General features: G+C 47.5%; 1 protein-coding gene across 1 annotated transcript in view; it reads left to right on the forward strand.

Moving 5' to 3' along the window:
• The first annotated feature begins 609 nt into the window (after nucleotides 1-609).
• The window catches only part of LOC144769679 (sialic acid-binding Ig-like lectin 13), a 477,913-nt gene continuing 457,728 nt past the window's right edge, over nucleotides 610-20,794 (forward strand). The window contains exon 1 of the mRNA XM_078653872.1: nucleotides 610-644. The gene's annotated coding sequence lies outside the window, so the exon portion shown is untranslated. The remainder of the gene's footprint in view (nucleotides 645-20,794) is intronic.

Here is a 20,794-nt window from a genome sequence, read left to right on the forward strand (position 1 = left end):
CGTAGAAACTAATGCACGTTAAATTGAATTTCTAGTAACCTTTATATTAACAATGACCCTGGAGGTAATTAACAGTCGTTGCCAGCGGTTAGTGAAGGAAGACCTCTTGAGTTTGCCAGTGCTTGTTTAGTATGTTGTTTATGCCCTCCTCCTCCACGACATGACAGTCCTCTGTGGTGATTGATTTCATTGTTCTCTGCATAGTAGCTCTCCTTTCACAGTGCTTTGAGACCAGTGCACCCAGAGGTGCATTGTCTATGGATCGCTGTCAAGGAGATGTTGGTTGTGATTTACCAATGCTTGATTCATCAAATACATCAAAGTGGTAAAGCTCCCATTAACTACTGCTTGGGCCAGATCACTTTTCTTTATGTTTTCTCAATTGTCTGCAGTGTGTTGTACATAAAGCTTGAACCATTGTCATGCAAGTTTTTGTGTGCTTCAGTCCTCTGCAGGACTCTGCTGGTACCAATATTTGGTGTGGGGGGGCGGGGGGAGAGGGGGGGGGCTGGTGTTTGAGATGAGGACGTTTCTAACCACAGTTCTGCTTTTTTGTAGCCTTTCACTCACTGTGTGATATTCTGAGTGTTGTGCACCAGCATTGCCTGCCTGGGAGTAGATGTACCACTGCCTCCTGTCACACAGTAAGTAAACCACACTCTATAACTCATGTAACTGCAGTGCTTTAAAGGGGCTGGCGGTGCTACAACACTTTCAGTGCCCACGGTTTGTTCACTCACTATTATTTTAGTGATTAAGCACCGGCACTGGAGTAAAGCCGCAGTCAAGCTTCTACTGCAGGGTGAACCCAGGGTCTCGACCTGAACCCCATCAATGGGGTGTGCTAAGAGCTCCGCTCCTGCACATACTGTAAATAGAAATGACTGTTTTATATCAAAGGCATGTTTGTTTTTAAGGTGTTGGCACAATTATGTATGTGCGGAGTAGATCAGTATGTTTCTATGTCAAACCAGAACTGTTTTCTACCAGCACGTTAAAATGTATCAAGTAATCAGGGACGTTTTGGATTTTCAAATTAAGATATTTTATACTAGACCAAGGGATCCTGATCGAAAACACAGATATGAATGAGAGTTAAATGGGCAAGGTTTCAATTTGACCAAATTATTGTCTTGAAAATAAGAACTCGAATTGCTGTCAGAATGTACTGTTCATCTAGTTATACAATGTACTGAATGCTGATGTGCATAGAGTTTTAATAAAGTGGAATGACAAATGTGGTCTCTAGTCTCACAGATGTTCCGATGTAATACCAGGGATTTCCCACTGTGTGTGGCTGGGCCGCAGAGTTTAAAACACACGTTATTCGTATGTTTCTCATTGAAAGAGTTTTCGCTTAGGATATATCTGTGGACTGAAATATTTTTTTAATTCTATTGCATGATGTATACAACGTTTCACGTTCACAAAATCATTCTGAATGTTTCCAACATTGAAAATGTATGGACTTCTAGTAGGGGTGGTAGGCCATTTGCAAATGAGGAAGGGTTTCATGTGGGATGCATTAGTGAGTCAGTAAATCTTCAATGTTTTGCAACCAGCTTTCAGCCACAAAACTTTGATACATCTCCTAAAGTATCTCTATTTGGAAAGGATACCTACGGCATGCCCCTCCCAAGTAGCCCTTCCTTATGGAGTTGAAAACAACTTTAGGAACGGATATTATATTTCTGAAAATAAAGTCAGAATAGCCACCAGAAATCGTGAACACGTTTTGTACATCATGTAATTAATTCTGCAAATACCTTGTTATGTAACCCGGTGTAATATTTTGAATATCAAATCAAAATGTATAGATCTTTCTATCTGTATCATGCTGATAGCACTTCTGGTTTAAATTTTAAAGAAAGTGCTTTGTCTGAAAGTGTGCCCCACAAATAGGACTTCTCCCAATATGTTACACGGTTCTCCTCCATTCCTCTTGCTGCATACGAGCTCCCCACCCACTTCACATAGGACTCCTTATGGTAGCTGTAAGAGGGGGGGGGGTGTTGTGGCATTCGATTCCTGCTATTGTTGCCCCGCGCGGCCGCAGGTTAGAGCGGGGCGGGAGGCGGCCGCCGAGTCAAAAACTTGTGTGGCCCTGAGCGGATCGCCACCCCACACCACCTCTTGTTATTACACCATGGACTCCTTACAACAGAAAATGAATGTAAATCACTTGAATTCCAAGCACAACTGATATTCAGTGCCTACCACTCCAGTTACAGCAACTAACTGCCCTCCTTCATTTGGACCCGAGAGCCTGCTCCTTTGGACATAAGGGCCCCCACTAACCTGAACCTATGGACACCCTATACTGGGCCTACCAGCTTCTACCTCTGGCCAGAACTTCTTTCTCAGTCCCACATACTCCACTCAGCAAACTAAGCTATGGGGCCTTCTTCTTTGAGGCTCTGTACTCCCCATCTCCTGACCTCAACGTGGTCCTCTATTAATTTCTTTCCTTCGGACGGGGCTTGCCTTCAATTTTTTTGACCTGCCTCCAGTTATCCTGTCTCCCTGAGAGCAAAGCTGCTGAATCACATTAACTGTCCTCCAATTAGTAAAGCACATTAATTCATATTAAAATGCTATTATGCAGCGAGAAACATTTTCTAATGGAGTCAAAATAAGCTCAGTCTTAGAGATTGGGTTGAAATTTGGAAGGCTGTTGTTAGTTCCCTCCTCTCCAAGATGGTAATCATCATCTATATATAGGGATCTTCACAGTATGTTTTATAGGCAGAAACCTCAGGCAGATAATCTGAGAGGCTGCTCTGGTGGAATGGTGACATTTCTGCCTCCAAATGTAGGCACTAGAAATGTTCATCCTCACCGGGGATGCATGTTCATTGTTTTCTTGTGTAGTCCCTTTACCATGATGGGAGGCGTTTTCCCACATGTTGGTAGCACTACACCTATCTTTCCTTGAAAGCACATCACCATTTAAATCGCTATCTTTCACAAAGATAACTGCACCTGATATGGTGGTTGATCAGCAATTCTAGACTGGTTAGTTATTCACCCAGAATTTATGGTGGGGTTACCACCTAAAAATCACTGCACTAATGCGGGAGTTGGAGGTGTTTCTGCCCATGGCACATCTGACATCTAGGAAACTCTAAATCTTTCTTTTTTGCCAACTAAAGAAGGGGATACAAATGCACCAGTTAATGATCATCACTACCTGAATTAAACCATTTTATACCATTCCTCTGCACCAAACTACCTCATGTACCAACCATGGCAAAAATCAACATCAAAAGCATAATTCTTTCAGCCCTGGCACCAGTCCCTACTCACTCATGGGAAATCATTAATGCCACATACAGCTATTTACTCCACTTGCACCAAAAATATGAGAGGAGTAAGCATGCGTCCTTGATCCCGATGTATGACAGACATTACAACGCATGCTTTTACCACGCATGCCTTTACAACGCGGTATTTACAACGCATGCCTTTACAACGCATAGTGCTTTGGGGCGCTGGATAGTGAATTGTTTAATTTACTATTCCAACTCCAGTCCCTGTGGATAGTAGGGAAGGTGTTGGATAGTAAATTAAACCTATTCCCTATCCTAGAGCGCCCCCAGCGCAATGCGTTGTAATGGTTTGCGTTGTAAAAGTTGCGTCGTAAAGACACTGCGTGGTAAAAGTTGCGTTGTAAAGGATGTTTCCCCCTTGATCCATATCTTCAGTACTGCTTTCCCCCTACAATTACTTCCCTCATCCCAAATACCTTTCTGACGTCTTCCAATACAGCCCTTACTGCTTCTCATCTTTTTCCCTAGCAAGCTCTTCTCTTATCTCCTTGTCATCTCTGTGAATACAAACTGTTCCCCATATTGAAATGTTCTTCTTTCTCTTTTTAAATGTTCCTTGGTTCTTGGCTGATCACCACAAATATGCCCCACTCTTTCCCACTCTCTTGCTCATTATCACTGTGTCTGTCATTGTCTCCTCTAAACTTTCCATTTGCTGTTGCATCTCTCTATTATTTCACCTTCGAATGTTTTCTCCCTCAACCTCACTTGACCTTTGCCTGGTTCTCTCACCTCTCTCTCTGTTTGTCTGTCGCTCTCTCTCCCCTTTCTCTGTCTCAAATGTTCTCTGTCCACTCTTTGCTTCTCCTTGTCACCATTCCTCTTTTCCTGACTTTTACTTTCTCAATATCCAAAATGCACTGTTTCATTATGTTCCCTTTTTCTCTCTCTTGACAGTTGCACTCAAATAAAAACACGACACAAAATGCTGGTGCATATATAAATATAAATGAAGGAGAACAGAATGCTGTAGGGAATTAAATGTAACATCTTATTAATACATTATAATGAGAGAATATATCATACATCACCACGAATTTACGACATACTTTAAAGAACACATCCTGCTTGCCTTCAAGGAAATAAAAAAAATTACGTTTTGCCACTGATGAAATTTGCAGTTGTCAATTATCTATAAATAGTTTCATTGTAAACTTCTACTTTTTTAATACCCAAAGTTTCTCAAAACACTGCAATGTTTTAGCAGTCGAAATATAGTTGAAAAAGGTGATTCGAAGAGACTTAACAATATCTACTCCTAAGCTGCAAATCCCCATTCTTGAATTTCTGTGCAATAGGGCACTCAATCAACGTGAGATAGAGCTGCTTGTCTCATGAATTTTGATTTGGTGCCAATTTTAGTTTGAATGTTTTCATTAGAGTAGTATTGTCTGAGGATTATGAGTTGTTGATTTGCATGCTGATTCCAGAGTGGGGTTTTGTTTTTAAATATTATTCTGCCACTTTGTCTTGACTGATACAGATGTTCGCTGCTGTCCTGCTGTCCACCTATGCCTTCTTAGTTTGAAATTGGGGGGGGGGTAAGGGGGGGGTCGGGCAGCGGGCAGCGGGCACCCCTGCTATCCAGCCCACTTCTCACCACAGGCAGTTGCCTGAGACTCTTGTTAACTCCACATATGACTGTTCTTTTGGGTTTGTTGGTTTTGGGCAGTTGCTTTATGGGGTTTTTTCTTTGTTCTTTAAGGGGTACTCTCCTTCTCCTCTGTTATTACGCCACACTCTTAGCTGGGGGCCCTGTACCTGCCCGAGTACCTCCGCTGAGGGGGATCCACTGCTATAGTCATACCCTTCCATCCTTATGGTCTTTGAGGTTCGTATTGTGTCCTTGAATGTGAAAGGCCTTAACAGTCCTACTAAACGAAGGGCGTTGTTGTCTTATTTGGAGAATACTGACGCCCATATATGCTTACCTCAAGAGACACACCTTCTCTCGGCTGATACCCATCGCCTTCGATCACGGCTGTTCCCGATTCAATTGTTCTCATCAGTTACGTCCAAAACTGCAGGGGTGGCCCTCTAGGTTTCCTCCCGTTTCCCTTGCCAGGTGGGGGGAAAGCAAGCTGAAATAAAGGGGAGGCTCCTGGTTCATGCTTTTACACTAGACACCCACACATTTGCACTGGCCTCAGTTTACTCCCACAACACTGGTCAGGAGAGTTTTCTTAAAACGGTTATCCAGGACATTGCAGGGCTGCCAGACTGGACTGTCTTGCTGGGAGGGGACATTAACTTAGTCTTAGATGGGGACATGGACCGCTCGGGTCGGCGCTGGGGTCAAACGGGGTCATTATCCAATGCCGGGAAATGCCTTTTGACTGACGCTGGACTCACTGACCTTTGGAGACATAAACATCCAAACAAACAAGCCTATACGTTCTATTCGCACCCTCACAAAATGTATAACCGCATTGACTACATCTTTACTTCCGACTTACTCACGCAGCACGCTAGTGAGATTAAGATTCTTCCCTGCCCATTGTCCGACCACTCCGCGCTGCAACTCTCTCTGTCCTTTCCCCCTAGGTGAGCTAATTGAAGATTTTGGTGCCTGCGGACGAGCATTTTGGCCTTCCCGCGCGTTATATAGCCTCGATCTTCCAGTGCCATACGAATCCCACAGCCACAGTACGGGTGAATGGGGTTGCGTCATCGGCCTTTCCAATACGAAAGCGGACCAGGCAAGGGTGCCCGCTGTCGCCGCTACTTTATGCTTTGTACATGGAGCCCTTGGCCCAACGCATCCGAGATGACCCCTCGATTCGAGGAATACCCTTTGGAGGGGTTTGAGCATAAACTGTGCCTTTATGCTTATGATGTGGTGGCGACCCTGGAGCGTCCTCGTGATTCCTTACCGGCCTTTTTGGATGAGCTAGCTCACTTCGCCCTAGCCTTGGGTTTTCAGATCAACGTGCATAAGTCACCAGCTCCTAACTTATCCCTGGAGCCTGAGACACTGGCGTTCCTCCGGCAGAACTTTCGAGTTCAGTGGGCTCAAGACACCATTTCATACCTGGGGCTCCGCGTGGCATACACCATTTCCCTTACCCGACAAGTGAACTACTCACTCCTACTGAAACAAGTACACACTTCACTTTGCAAGTGGGGGCCTCACTCCCTCTCATGTCTCGGACGGAGAGCGGCGGTGAAGATGGTGCTGTTGCCTCAAATTCTTTACCTTTTTATACTCTTCCACTGACGCCCCCCGCCGGGGTACTGCGGGCCTTGCAGTGGGACATAGAGCAATTTATCTGACGGGACCAAAGAGCCAGGATGCGCCGCATTCTCACCTACAGGGATCCGTTGGAAGGAGGACTAGGTATCCCAGATCTTCTGACATACTGAGAGCGGCGCAGTTGTGGGCTTTGGATGGTGTGGGCTCAGCCAGAATCCGAGAAGCATTGGTTGTTTATGGACAGGGCCCTTGCAGCTCAGACTCTTTGGGGAGTCCCCTTTTTGCCCCGTCATAATCGTCATCGTAGGCAATACTTATCTGAAGTCACCCGCCCCATTATGGAGGCTTGGGATCGAACTGCACTTGCGAGAGGGCTTACAACGCTCCCTTCCCCCATTACGCCTGTTAGATCTGGGGGTCTCTAGTTGGCAGAGGTAGGTACCACTGTCCAAATAGGGACCCTTGCTTCTAGTCAGGGCAAGGAGATAACCCTCTGAGATAACCCCTGCTCACCCTCTAGGTAGCTTGGCACGAGCAGTCTAGGCTAACCAGAGGCAATGCGTGAAGTATTTGTACCAACACTCACAGTAACACAGTGAAAACACCACAAACTGACTCCACAACAGTTTAGAAAAATAAAGGTATTTTTAATCTAAACTACACAAGACCAAAACGACAAAAATCCAACATACACAGTTCAAGAATATGGTTTCAAAAAGAGTTCTTAAGGTTGCGTTAAAATTCTTTAGGTTGCGATAGAATTCTCTACGTTGCGATAGAATTCTCTACAGATGCGTGAAAAGGTCACAGTTGCGTCACGTTTACTCACAGTACCTTTTAGTTGCAACAGAGTTCCAAAAGCAGAAGCTGGTGCGGTGGAAAACAAGCGATGCGTTGCTCCTGAGACCCTGGGGAGGCGATGCGACAGCCCCGCTGCAGCAGCGGGCGTGTTGCGACGAATCCGGTCTGTATGGGGAGGAAGGCCACTTGTATGGATTCCGATGCGTAGGTTCCGTAGGAAGTCTGTTCTCACAAAGGCACGATGCGACGATCTCGTAGGGGCTGCGACGATCTCCGGGGCGACGATGCGCGGTCCAATGGGGATCCTCTCTCTCGCAGCTCCTCGATGCGTTGATTCTGCGACGATGCTCGCAGCGACGTGATGCGGTCCGCAAGCAAGCAGTGCGGTGTTCTCACCCAGCGACGACAGGCTCTGCGACGATACTCGCAGCGATGTTCGATTCTCCCGCACCGGTCTGGTGCGTCCCGCAAACGAAGGACGCGACGTCTCTGGACGATCTCGACCTCCGTAGCGGCGGGAAACTTCTCGCACTGTCGGGGATGCGCTCCGCAAGCGAGCGATGCGACACTTTTCAAGTTCAAAAGTCACTCAAGCTTAGTTTCAAGGTTCCCAGCTCAGGTACAACTTCCAGAGGCCCCACAACTGGATCAAGCACTCTAGGAAGGACAGAACTCTCTCAGCAGAGTTCAGGGAAGCTGGGGGTGAAGTCCTTTTGTTCCTGGGACTTCAAAACAGGGAGCCAGCTCTACTCAGGCCCTTGGAGATCCCATCAAGACAGGGGACACAGCTCAGCAGCAAAGTCCTTCCCCTCTCCTTGGCAGCAAAGCAACAAGTCAGTCCAGCAGAGCAACAGCAGGACAGTCTTCCTTCTTCAGTTTCAGCTTTCTCCTTGGCAGAGGTTCCTTCTTGATTTCCAGGATGATCTAATTTTCTGTTGTCAGGGGTCCTGTACTTATACCCCTAAAGTCTTTGTTCTCTTGGTGCATGTGGGCCTCTGAGCCCGGTCTGAACCATTTCTTGGTGGATCCTGAGCACTTTGTTTTGCTGGCTGCATCTTTCCTTTCAAAGTGAGGGGCAGGGTCCTCAGCCGCCCAGCAGGGGGGTGGAGCCAGCATTGTGGAAGGCAGGCACAGCCCTATTCAGCCCAGGTGCTAACTCCTCCCACCACTCCAGTTGCAATTGCAGTCATTCAGCCTAGTGCTGACTCATCCAGCCTCCTGGGGAATCCCCCAGCCCCTGTCACTCTCAAACCAGACAGTCAATACACAAACAGGCCCAGGCACACAGAAGGGTCAGACAAGAGAACAGCAACTTTCTAAAAGTGCTGTTCTCAAACACAGGATTTAAAAACAACCTTTCCTAAAAGATGTGTTATTAAATTCTGAGTTCAGGGATTCTAGATACTTATGTCCTATCTTGTTCCTATGGGAAGAAATGCTGTTAACCACTGTAGCCAGCATCCCCCATGTTAACCTATGGAGCAAGATAGCCTTACAGTAGTGAAAAACGAAAAAGGCTGCCATTCACTACCAGAGCATGTCACCTGCACTAGTACATGCTCTACCTTTTACATACACTGCACCCTGCCCAGGGGGGTACCTTGGGCCTTCCATAGGGGTGACTGATGTGCACAAAAAGGGAAGGGTTAGGCCTGGTCAGTGGGGACACTGACCAGGAGGACATGGCAGTTCTAAACTGCACACAGGCACTGCCGTGTCAGGCCTGAGACATCATTTTAGGGCTACTCCTGTGGGTGGCACAATCAGTGCTGCAGGCCCACTAGTAGCATTTGTCATCACCAGCCCTGGCACACTCAGTGCACTTTACTAGGGACTTCATGGTGATACAAATATGCCAAACAGGTATATTCAATCAGAATAACAATTTACACAGGGAGCACTTACACTCTGGCACTGATCAGCAGTGGCAGAGTGTCCAAAGCATCTAAACCAGCAAAAACGAAATCCAGCACAGCATCAGGAGGTAGAGGGAAAAAGATAGGGGAAACCACGCCAAAGATGCCAGGTCTAACACGTGTCAACAGTTTTGGGTTCTCACCCCTCATTTGCATTAATCATCTGAGGGCCTGTGGTTGGTCTGAACACGGAAGTGAGTCCCAAACAGGTAGGGCCTCAACTTTTTCAGAGCCCAGACCACAACAAATGCCTCTCTCTCAATCGCACTCCACCTCTGTTCCCTGGGGAGTAGTCTCCTGCTAATAAAGGCTACCGGCTGGTCTCCTCCCTCCTCAGTGATTTGTGAGAGTACTGCTCCCACACCATGCTCTGAAGCGTCTGTCTGAACTATGAACTCACTGGAAAAGTCAGGTGCCTTGAGCACCGGCGCTGTGCACATAGCAGTTTTCAGGGTTTCAAAAGCAGTTTGGCAGGCGTCAGTCCAGTCAACTCTTTTGGGCAACTTCTTGGAAGTGAGTTCTGTCAAGGGGGCGACAATGGTGCCATATCCCTTGACAAACCGTCGGTAATACCCGGTGAGTCCTAAAAAGGCCCTCACCTCTGTCTGGGTCTTGGGGGGCTCCCAAGCCAGAATGGTATCAATCTTTGCCTGTAGGGGCGCCACCTGGCCGCTCCCCACTTGGTGTCCCAAATACACCACAGATCCCTGCCCTATCTGGCACTTGCTGGCCTTGATAGTGAGGCCTGCCCTTTGCAGAGCCTTCAACACTTCGCAGAGGTGTTGCAAATGTTCCTCCCACGTGGAGCTGAACACAGCAATGTTATCCAGGTATGCGGCGCTGAATTCCTCCAGCCCGGTCAGTACCTGGTTAACCAGTCTCTGGCATGTGGCAGGGGCATTTTTCAACCCAAAGGGCATGACTCGGAACTGGAAGTGCCCCTCTGGCGTTGAAAATGCTGACCTCTCTTTGGCCCCATCAGTTAAGGCAATCTGCCAGTACCCTGAAGTCAAATTAAATGTACTGAGGTACTGGGCAGCTCCCAACCGATCCACGAGCTCATCAGCTCTGGGGATGGGGTGTGCGTCAGTCTTCGTGACCGCAATGAGCCCACGGTAGTCCACGCAAAACCGGAGATCTGGAGGGCCACCGGGCGTACCAGCTTTCTTGGGCACCAAGACCACTGGGCTAGCCCAGGGGCTGCTGGAGGGCTCAATCACCCCTAGCGCCAACATCTTGGAAACCTCTTCCTTGATGCTGGCCCTGACCTTGTCACCCACCCTGTAAAATTTTTGTTTCACAGGCGGACTGTCTCCAGTGTCCACATCATGGACGCACCAGTTGGTGACTCCTGGGGTCAGGGAGAACAGGGAGGAGAACTGACCCAACACTTGGCGACAGTCACTCTGCTGTTCTGGGGTCAGGGTGGGCGAGAGGACCACACCATCCACTGACCCATCTTGCTCCTTAACTGCCAGGAGGTCAGGGATAGGATCACTATCCTCTTCCATCCCTGCATCTGTAGCCATGAGCATGGTTACTTCAGACCTCTCAAAGTGTGGTTTGAGGCGGTTCACATGCAAGACTCTCAGGGGCTGCCTGGGAGTCCTCAGGTTAACCAGGTAGGTTACCTCACTCTTCCTTTCCACCACCTCATATGGCCCAGTCCACTTGTCTTGGAGCGCACAAGGCTCCACTGGCGCCATCACCCACACTTTCTGCCCAGGTTGAAATTCGACCAAAGTGGTATTCTGGTCATACCATCTTTTCATTTCTTCCTGGCTTGCTTCCAGGTTCGCCTGAGCAAGCTTCCTGAAGCGTTGTGTCTGGTTGCGGATGGCCAGCACATAGCTGAACACATCCTGGGGGGTTTTCCACAGAACTTTTCCCAACCCTCCTTCACCAGTGAGAGAGGTCCTCTAACAGGGTGGCCATACAGGAGTTCAAAGGGACTGAACCCTAAGGACTTCTGAGGCACCTCCCTGTAGGCAAACAACAGGCATGGTAACAAGACGTCCCACTTGCGTCTCATGGGCTCCGCTAGGCCCATAATCATACCTTTCAGGGTCCGGTTGAACCTTTCAACCAACCCATTTCCTTGAGGGTGGTAAGGAGTGGTGAACTTATAAGTTACCCCACACTCCTCCCACAGAGACTTCATGTACTTAGAGATGAAGTTGGTACCCCGGTCGGAGACCACCTCTCTGGGGAACCCCACACGGGAAAAGATCCCCAGCAATGCACGGCCCACCACGGGTGCTGTGATTGTCCTGAGAGGGACTGCTTCCGGGTACCGGGTGGCATGGTCCACCAAGACCAGGATGAACCTGTTGCCTAAGGCTGTCTTGGGGTCCAGGGGCCCTACGATGTCTATGCCCACCCGCTCGAAAGGGGTGCTCACTACTGGGAAGGGTTGAAGGGGTGCCTTCAACTTTGTTCCAGTCTTGCCACTGGCTTGACAGGTTTGGCAAGATCTGCAAAAGGAACCAATGTGCTTTCTCATCTGGGGCCAGTGGAAGTGGGTGACAAGCCTGTTTAGGGTCTTGTCTTGCCCCAGATGTCCTGCAAGAGGCACGTCATGAGCTAGACCCATTAGGAAGTTTCTGAAGCGCTCGGGTACCACCAGCACACGGGCTGCACCGGGCTCAGCAAACTTAGGCTCGCTATATAACAAGTCATCTTCCCAGTAGATGAAGTGATCTCTGGCTGCTCCACCTGCTGCCTGATCTACAGCCTGTTGCCGCAGACCAATGAGGGAAGGGCACTCCTTCTGCGCCTTGCAGAATTCCTCCCTGGAGGGACCACCTTCCTGCTGCCAATGGGTCAGCTCAGGCAAGTCTCCCAGTTCGGCTACCTGTTCCCCTGTAGGTTCCAGGGCATCCCCTCAGGTTCTGCTTCCTCCTGGACCGTCGGAACGGCTGGGGCTGGTTTCCCGCGCCCTCTGCCTCTTCCTCTCCTGGCAGGTCTCTGGGCCACTGTTTCAGGCTCCAGCTCTGCTGACTCCCCCCTACTGGCTGTCATAGCACGTGTGGACACACAGATCCACGCAGGCAAACCCAACATCTCCAAGTGAGTTCTGTGTTCTACATCCTTCCATGTAGAACTCTCCAGGTCGTTACCTAACAGACAGTCTACAGGCAAGGCATCACTGACAACTACCTCCAAAAGACCAGAGACTCACCCCCATTCAAAGGGAACACGCGCCAGCTTAATGAAGCGCACTGAACTGTCAGCTGCCACTACAGGGGGGAGTACACCAGGGATGATTTGCTCTTCAGACACCCACTGACACCTCACGGATGTCACGCTGGCTCCTGTGTCTCTCAGAGCCTCAATCTCCCTCCCATTGATGGTCACCTTCTGCCCATATTTCTTAGTGTTAGAGGGCAGTAAGGTTTCTTGGACCACCTCTTGGTCTCCTAGAGAGACAAGGGTCATAACTGCCAGCTCCCCCCAATCACTAGAAACCAAATCCCCTCCCAAAGCTACACTAGCTAACGCTGGGGCGAGGGCACCAGTGGGTGCTTGCTTCTTCTTGGGACATTTTGGAGCAATGTGGCCCACCTCATTGCAGTGATAGCAGGTAGGTGGACCCCTGTTGTCTTTATTGTCCCGCCTGCCCTTAGAGGGCCATGGCTGTTTAGGTTTGGGGGGTTGGGAATCCTTTCCCTGGGAACTATTTTGGGGCCCTTCTGAGAACTCCTTTTGGTTACCCTTGTCCCCCCCACTCTTCTGCTGGGACCCTGCCCACCCTTGGCTGTGGTACCCACAATTCCTCTGTGGACCCTGGTACTGGTCCAGCGGTCCGCCTCCTTAGCAAGCTCAATGGGGTCTGTCAGCTTGCTGTCTAAAAGATGCTGGCGCAGCTCTGGAACACAAAGACTACTCAAGTGCTCCCAACTGATTAAATGCAACAACCCCTTAAAATCAGTTACTTTACTGCCCTTCATCCAACCTTCCAGTGCACGCGAGTACAAATTCACACACTCCATCCAAGTCTCAGACTCTCTCTTCTTGGAGTTTCTAAACTGCAGTCTGTACTGCTCTGGGGTAAGGCCATACCTGAGACATAAGGCCTCCTTCATATTGGGGTAGGTCATGGCATCTGCTAATTCTAAGGGCTCTAGAGCACTCCTCCCAGAAGCCTCAAAATGTTTCCACAGGCCCGCCCCCCAATGCTGATCAGGCACACCATTCATCTTCAATGCAATTTCATACGAAGTGAACCAGGCATAAATATCCTCACCCCTATGGTAATTCTGTACCAGGTCCTTGGGAATATATACTTTACCCCCATGCACTGGCTGCGCGCTGCCACCATTAGAACTGGCATCCACCTCCTTGGCTTTAAGATCCAGTTCTCTCATGCTCAACTCATGAGCCAAAAGCAATTTCTTCTCTTCTAAGGCACGGGCATTTTTGCTCTCCTCTGCCGCCTTTTCTACTTCCAATTGCTTCATTTTCATTTTCATGACTTCCAACTCATACTCTCTTACTCTCTGATTTTCTTGTAACTCTTCTGGGGAGAGGCCCCTGCTGGAATGGTTGCTGCCAGCTCCTGCACCTACTTTGCCCACTGGCAGATCTGTGCTTTGAAAACCATTCTCTACATCCACATCATCTCCCTCTTGTGCCTCCCAATGGGCTTTCAAGATTCTCTGCAGCTCCTCCTTTCTGTAGGCGCTTTTTATGGGGCACTCAAACTCAAGGCAGAATTTCCTCAGTTGCTCAACTTTGTATGAACACAAATCCTCAATGCAAAACTCTAATTCTGCTTCTGCCCCCTCACTGAGTGCCTTTCCTTTCGCAGACATGATGCTTTGAAGAGTTACTCAAAAATAGAATCAAAAAATCAAAAACCAGTAGTATGCGGTGGCGTAGTGGTCTGCACTCACTAGTGATCTACACCAATTACTGTGGGTCAAGTACAAATACAAGTTCAAATCCCACCGCCTGACCACCAATGTTAGATCTGGGGGTCTCTAGTTGGCAGAGGTAGGTACCACTGTCCAAATAGGGACCCTTGCTTCTAGTCAGGGCAAGGAGATAACCCTCTGAGATAACCCCTGCTCACCCTCTAGGTAGCTTGGCACGAGCAGTCTAGGCTAACCAGAGGCAATGCGTAAAGTATTTGTACCAACACTCACAGTAACACAGTGAAAACACCACAAACTGACTCCACAACAGTTTAGAAAAATAAAGGTATTTTTAATCTAAACTACACAAGACCAAAACGACAAAAATCCAACATACACAGTTCAAGAATATGGTTTCAAAAAGAGTTCTTAAGGTTGCGTTAAAATTCTTTAGGTTGCGATAGAATTCTCTATGTTGCGATAGAATTCTCTACAGATGCGTGAAAAGGTCACAGTTGCGTCACGTTTACTCACAGTACCTTTTAGTTGCAATAGAGTTCCAAAAGCAGAAGCTGGTGCGGTGGAAAACAAGCGATGCGTTGCTCCTGAGACCCTGGGGAGGCGATGCGACAGCCCCGCTGCAGCAGCTGGCGTGTTGCGACGAATCCGGTCTGTATGGGGAGGAAGGCCACTTGTATGGATTCCGATGCGTAGGTTCCGTAGGAAGTCTGTTCTCGCAAAGGCACGATGCGACGATCTTGTAGGGGCTGCGACGATCTCCGGGGCGACGATGCACGGTCCAGCGGGGATCCTCTCTCTCGCAGCTCCTCGATGCGTTGATTCTGCGACGATGCTCGCAGCGACGTGATGCGGTCCGCAAGCAAGCAGTGCGGCGTTCTCACCCAGCGACGACAGGCTCTGCGACGATACTCGCAGCGATGTTCGATTCTCCCGCACCGGTCTGGTGCGTCCCGCAAACGAAGGATGCGACGTCTCTGGACGATCTCGACCTCCGTAGCGGCGGGAAACTTCTCGCACTGTCGGGGATGCGCTCCGCAAGCGAGCGATGCGACACTTTTCAAGTTCAAAAGTCACTCAAGCTTAGTTTCAAGCTTCCCAGCTCAGGTACAACTTCCAGAGGCCCCACAACTGGATCAAGCACTCTAGGAAGGACAGAACTCTCTCAGCAGAGTTCAGGGAAGCTGGGGGTGAAGTCCTTTTGTTCCTGGGACTTCAAAACAGGGAGCCAGCTCTACTCGGGCCCTTGGAGATCCCTTCTCGACAGGGGACACAGCTCAGCAGCAAAGTCCTTCCCCTCTCCTTGGCAGCAGAGCAACAGGTCAGTCCAGCAGAGCAACAGCAGGACAGTCTTCCTTCTTCAGTTTCAGCTTTCTCCTTGGCAGAGTTTCCTTCTTGATTTCCAGGATGATCTAATTTTCTGTTGTCAGGAGTCCTGTACTTATACCCCTAAAGTCTTTGTTCTCTTGGTGCATGTGGGCCTCTGAGCCCGGTCTGAACCAGTTCTGGGTGGATCCTGAGCACTTTGTTTTGCTGGCTGCATCTTTCCTTTCAGAGTGAGGGGCAGGGTCCTCAGCCGCCCAGCAGGGGGGTGGAGCCAGCATTGTGGAAGGCAAGCACAGCCCTATTCAGCCCAGGTGCTAACTCCTCCCACCACTCCAGTTGCAATTGCAGTCATTCAGCCTAGTGCTGACTCATCCAGCCTCCTGGGGAATCCCCCAGCCCCTGTCACTCTCAAACCAGACAGTCAATACACAAACAGGCCCAGGCACACAGAAGGGTCAGACAAGAGAACAGCAACTTTCTAAAAGTGCTGTTCTCAAACACAGGATTTAAAAACAACCTTTCCTAAAAGATGTGTTATTAAATTCTGAGTTCAGGGATACTAGATACTTATGTCCTATCTTGTTCCTATGGGAAGAAATGCTGTTAACCACTGTAGCCAGCATCCCCCATGTTAACCTATGGAGCAAGATAGCCTTACAGTAGTGAAAAACGAAAATGGCTGCCATTCACTACCAGAGCATGTCACCTGCACTAGTACATGCTCTACCTTTTACATACACTGCACCCTGCCCAGGGGGGTACCTTGGGCCTTCCATAGGGGTGAGTGATGTGCACAAAAAGGGAAGGGTTAGGCCTGGTCAGTGGGGACACTGACCAGGAGGACATGGCAGTTCTAAACTGCACACAGGCACTGCAGTGTCAGGCCTGAGACATCATTTTAGGGCTACTCCTGTGGGTGGCACAATCAGTGCTGCAGGCCCACTAGTAGCATTTGTCATCACCAGCCCTGGCACACTCAGTGCACTTTACTAGGGACTTCATGGTGATACAAATATGCCAAACAGGTATATTCAATCAGAATAACAATTTACACAGGGAGCACTTACACTCTGGCACTGATCAGCAGTGGCAGAGTGTCCAAAGCATCTAAACCAGCAAAAACGAAATCCAGCACAGCATCAAAAATACAGGAGGTAGAGGCAAAAAGATAGGGGAAACCACGCCAAAGATGCCAGGTCTAACAACGCCTATTGTGAAAAACCCAGACCACACACCCGGCCTTGACTATAGAGAATTCCAACAGTGGATGACCGAAGCTACTTGTTCCATCGGGCATTTTTTTTATCTTTCTGGTTTGTGCCCGTTTGAGGAATTTCATAATTATTTTGGGCTTCCGGAAACGGAGCGCTCCCATTGCTCCAGGAGGGTGTGCGGGAAGGCGCAGAGCGGTTGCTAACGCCGTTTGAGAAGTGGCTGATTACGAGACATAGCGATGCACGTCTGACGTCGGAGTTGTACAAATTTTTTAGAGTCCCCTCGAACGCTGCGAAGACTGCGGGGCAACAGCGGTAGATGGGTGAGCTGGGAAGGGAACTTTGCCCATAAAAGTGGGAGGACATTCACCATCCGGCTCGCCGTATGGCTCGTAATGTGGCATCTATTGAAACATCCACTAAATTGGCCACCTACTGGTATTTGACACCTGTAAGGCTCCACAGAAGCAACCCCTCACGTAGCCCATTGTGCTGGAGAGGGTGCGGCGTGCAAGGCACCCTTACTCACTTGCTCTGGGATTGCCCCTCCTTAGAGGCTTACTGGTTGCAAATACTGGATGAGATCGATTCCCATTTTGAGACTTCGGATCCCGAGATTCCCAGCCTATATCCTTCTTAGCCTCCCCAACGCTATCACCTTCCTGCTTCATTCCCAGCGAGGTAAACAAATGGCACTGACAGTGGAAGCAGCAGTACAGAACGTTCTGACTCACTGGTGGTCTGCGGTACTACCTACTAGGCTGGGCTGGCTCCTTAAACTGTAGATTATCTTGGGGATGGAGAAAATTTCTCTCTCTTTGACTAACCGTGAGGGTACTTTTCATGAACTCTGGGCCCCCCTGGTCACGTTGCTGACGTCTGAATTTACTGAGCTCACATGTCCCAAATATCTCAGACTGCTGCGCTTGGCTGATCCCCCACAGCCACTTACTCCAGCCCCATCTGCTCCTTGGCTGGTTGGGCCTCCTTTCTGGTCTACACTGTCTCTGCTGTGCGATTTTCTTTTTTCTTTTGGAGGAGGAGGGGAGGGGGGGAGGGAGAACAGGGGATGGGAGGGGGGTTTTGATTTTGCATTTGCATTTACTGTTCCTTTGCCAGATGCATAATCCTACTATGCCGGGTTGTTCCCGATGTTTGCGGATCACACAGGCTCTTGTTCTTCTTGTGAAAACTAATAAAGATATCTTAAACAAAAAAAACTAAGAATGCTATTTTGTCACTTTTGTGTGTGCTGCATGAAGCAGCACACATGAAAGTGACAAAATTGCATTTTAGGATTGTTTATGTGCAGGATGGGGCACCTTCCTACATATAAAACATCTTTCCCTGCATGCAGACACCCTTGCACCATGGTGCAGGGGTGCCTGCATTGGCGCTAACTTGCTAAACTGAGCGCCATTGTAGGGGGAAAAGCATGGCTGCACCACATTCTTTTAATATGGTGCAGCCTTGCATTTCAGAAGTGACGGAGAGAGGCATGAAGCCAGGAAGGCCAACACCTCTCTCCACCACTTAATTGTACAAATGACCCAAAGTATTTTAAATACTTTTTTTTATTTTTTTTTATTTAAAGAGTTTTGTATAGCGCGAACAAGACCCATGGGTATCAGAGCGCTTTACATAGCATGTGGTAGAAAGGAGACAAATCTTGTAAAGTAAGGCTATACAAAGTGATATGACATAATTTAAGTATACAACCCTAAAGATAAAGAAACAAAATATATACGGTAAACACAATATATTCAGTGTATGAGATTAGATTGTCCCTACCAATCAGTACATGCACTAGATATGAAGGTATGTGGTAGAAGTGGGGAAAAAGAGGCAGCAACCACAGTAGAAATAAAAGAGATACTGGACCCCGCACATCACATCCTTATTGGGTTCAAGGAAGGTTGCGTAGTGTAGTACAGCTCATGAAAATGAGAGATATCAAAAACTTACTTGTCACAGAACCAGTAAACAGGGAACACTTTTAACATTCTGATGCAACCGATTGTTAGTACCTGGTACACATGTTCATAAAAATGTATAAATATATGCAATTGCCTTTTTTGATTTTGGTCTGTTCCTTCACTAGGAATTTTAGCCACACTCACAACCCCCATCTTTTAGAAGACTAGCATAGTTTCTATTTGATTTATGTAGAATGTAAACATTAAAAAAACACCATTAACATCTTGATGTTTCCTACTCAATAACTACCATTACCAACTTGATGTTTCCTACTTTTAGCAACATATACACAGACTGTAAATGCAGTATCCTGCATGGAGCAGTCATGTAAATATATAAACAATGGGCATTATGCCGACCCACACAATACAAGTCTAAGTAATTTACTTGTGAAAGAAATAGTTTAAACTTTCTTTTCCACAACACCCATGTTCAGGATACTTCTCCGTAATCCAAAATGCAGAAAAAACAATAATTTGGCCCTTAGAACCAGATAACTGTTTAAGGTTCTTGTTGCATCAAAATTGTATCATACTTGCAGAGCAAAGGATACCATTGACCAAAAGTATACTAGAAAATCATCTGATAGGACCACCAATTGGTCACATTGTGAAGCAATTGGCTTTCTGGGCATCATCGTTCATTGCCAGTTCATTGCAATGAAGCATGTCCTCCATTCATGCGCAACCTGAATCCAGTCAGCACCAGCAGTCTGTTATGCCTGCCAGCCTTTCTTCTCTGAAAAGTTCTCCACATGAAAATCTTCGAAAAATCACTTTCTAAATATAAAGCAGAACAATGCAGAATTTCCAGAACTGTTTTGTGACAGCCTTAAATGAAAACATGTTGGTAAACATGAAACCAAACTATAATAGTGATTAAAGAAGTTGGAAGACTTTGTAATTTCAATACAAAATAGTTAGCACTCCGTTTCATTCCCATATTTACCTCAAATCTATCTATGTTTATTCACTAATATGTTCTGATTATTCACTTCTGTAATTTTCCTTTTATTTACTTACTAGCAGCCCGTCCCGACGTAGTTCGGGTATGAATTGCTGTCGGCCAGTATTATATTGTTTTGTAGGATTTCGTTTTGATAGCATTTCTTATCTGTGACAGGCCTGTGAAACGCTCTGATTCACAGTGCACTGCTGATGCACTTAAGAGTGCACGTTCAGTAGTGTGTGAACTCGAGTTTCCTTACTTTATTTTTCCTTGCAAAATTATATAGCGCGAACTCAACAACATGGCATGAGCACAATTTACATTAAAGAAGAACACATTCATTTGTGGTAGGCACGGGGAGACAAAGAGATTTGCCTGGAATCACAGGTTGTTGAGCTGATGCCGAGATTCAAACGTAGCTCCCCAGCTCTAAAGTTCGCAATTCTAGAATTTGTGGCGGGAGGTGTGTCTAAAGGTGTATGTCAGTGCTGGCCATCAATGAGACAGACCTGTGCATTTTTCAAATGGGTGGTGAAAAAATATGAGTATGTTGCTGAAGATGTGGGCCGCCGTGCCATCAATGTACTTACCGGGGGAGGGTCCACAAGGGACTACTTTGCTGGCACAGTTCTTTTACCTTTTAAATGTATATGGTGGGCGTCTGCATAGCCCATGTCCTCCTGCTGCAACTGCCCTTTCCAACGCTGTATTGGGTGATTGTGATTGGTACTATGGTTCCTGAGATTACCCGCCTCAAAGGTTTGGGCTCTTTCTTTATTATATTAGTATAGATATGACTGATATGTCAGACTCAACTGTTATGGGTTTTAACTACACTGTTGATTAATGTACAAACTTGTAATTAGGCTTAAAGAATTCAGACACTTCTTCCTCATTTATTCACCATAGGATTTCACCATTACCATACAGCACTATTTAACATTTGTAAAGGCTATTAAATTCCTCCTACAATTTCTGTTTTCGTTACTTCTGTCTGTAATTTGCTTATCAACCTTTTTCAAATTATGTTCCCAATCTGTACTCATGCTCATGTGACTGTTACACCATCCAACACTGGGTGAAGTCATTCTCCATTTTAATAACTCAAATGTAGATTTTTCTGGTCTTGCATTTGAAGTCACTCAGTAGGATACATTCCTGTTTTGTAATCCCTGACTTTAATTTAGTTTGTTACTATCTGCTAAAACATAAAATT

This window comes from Lissotriton helveticus, chromosome 7 (assembly GCF_964261635.1).
Source record: "Lissotriton helveticus chromosome 7, aLisHel1.1, whole genome shotgun sequence".
In the NCBI taxonomy this organism is placed as follows: domain Eukaryota; kingdom Metazoa; phylum Chordata; class Amphibia; order Caudata; family Salamandridae; genus Lissotriton; species Lissotriton helveticus.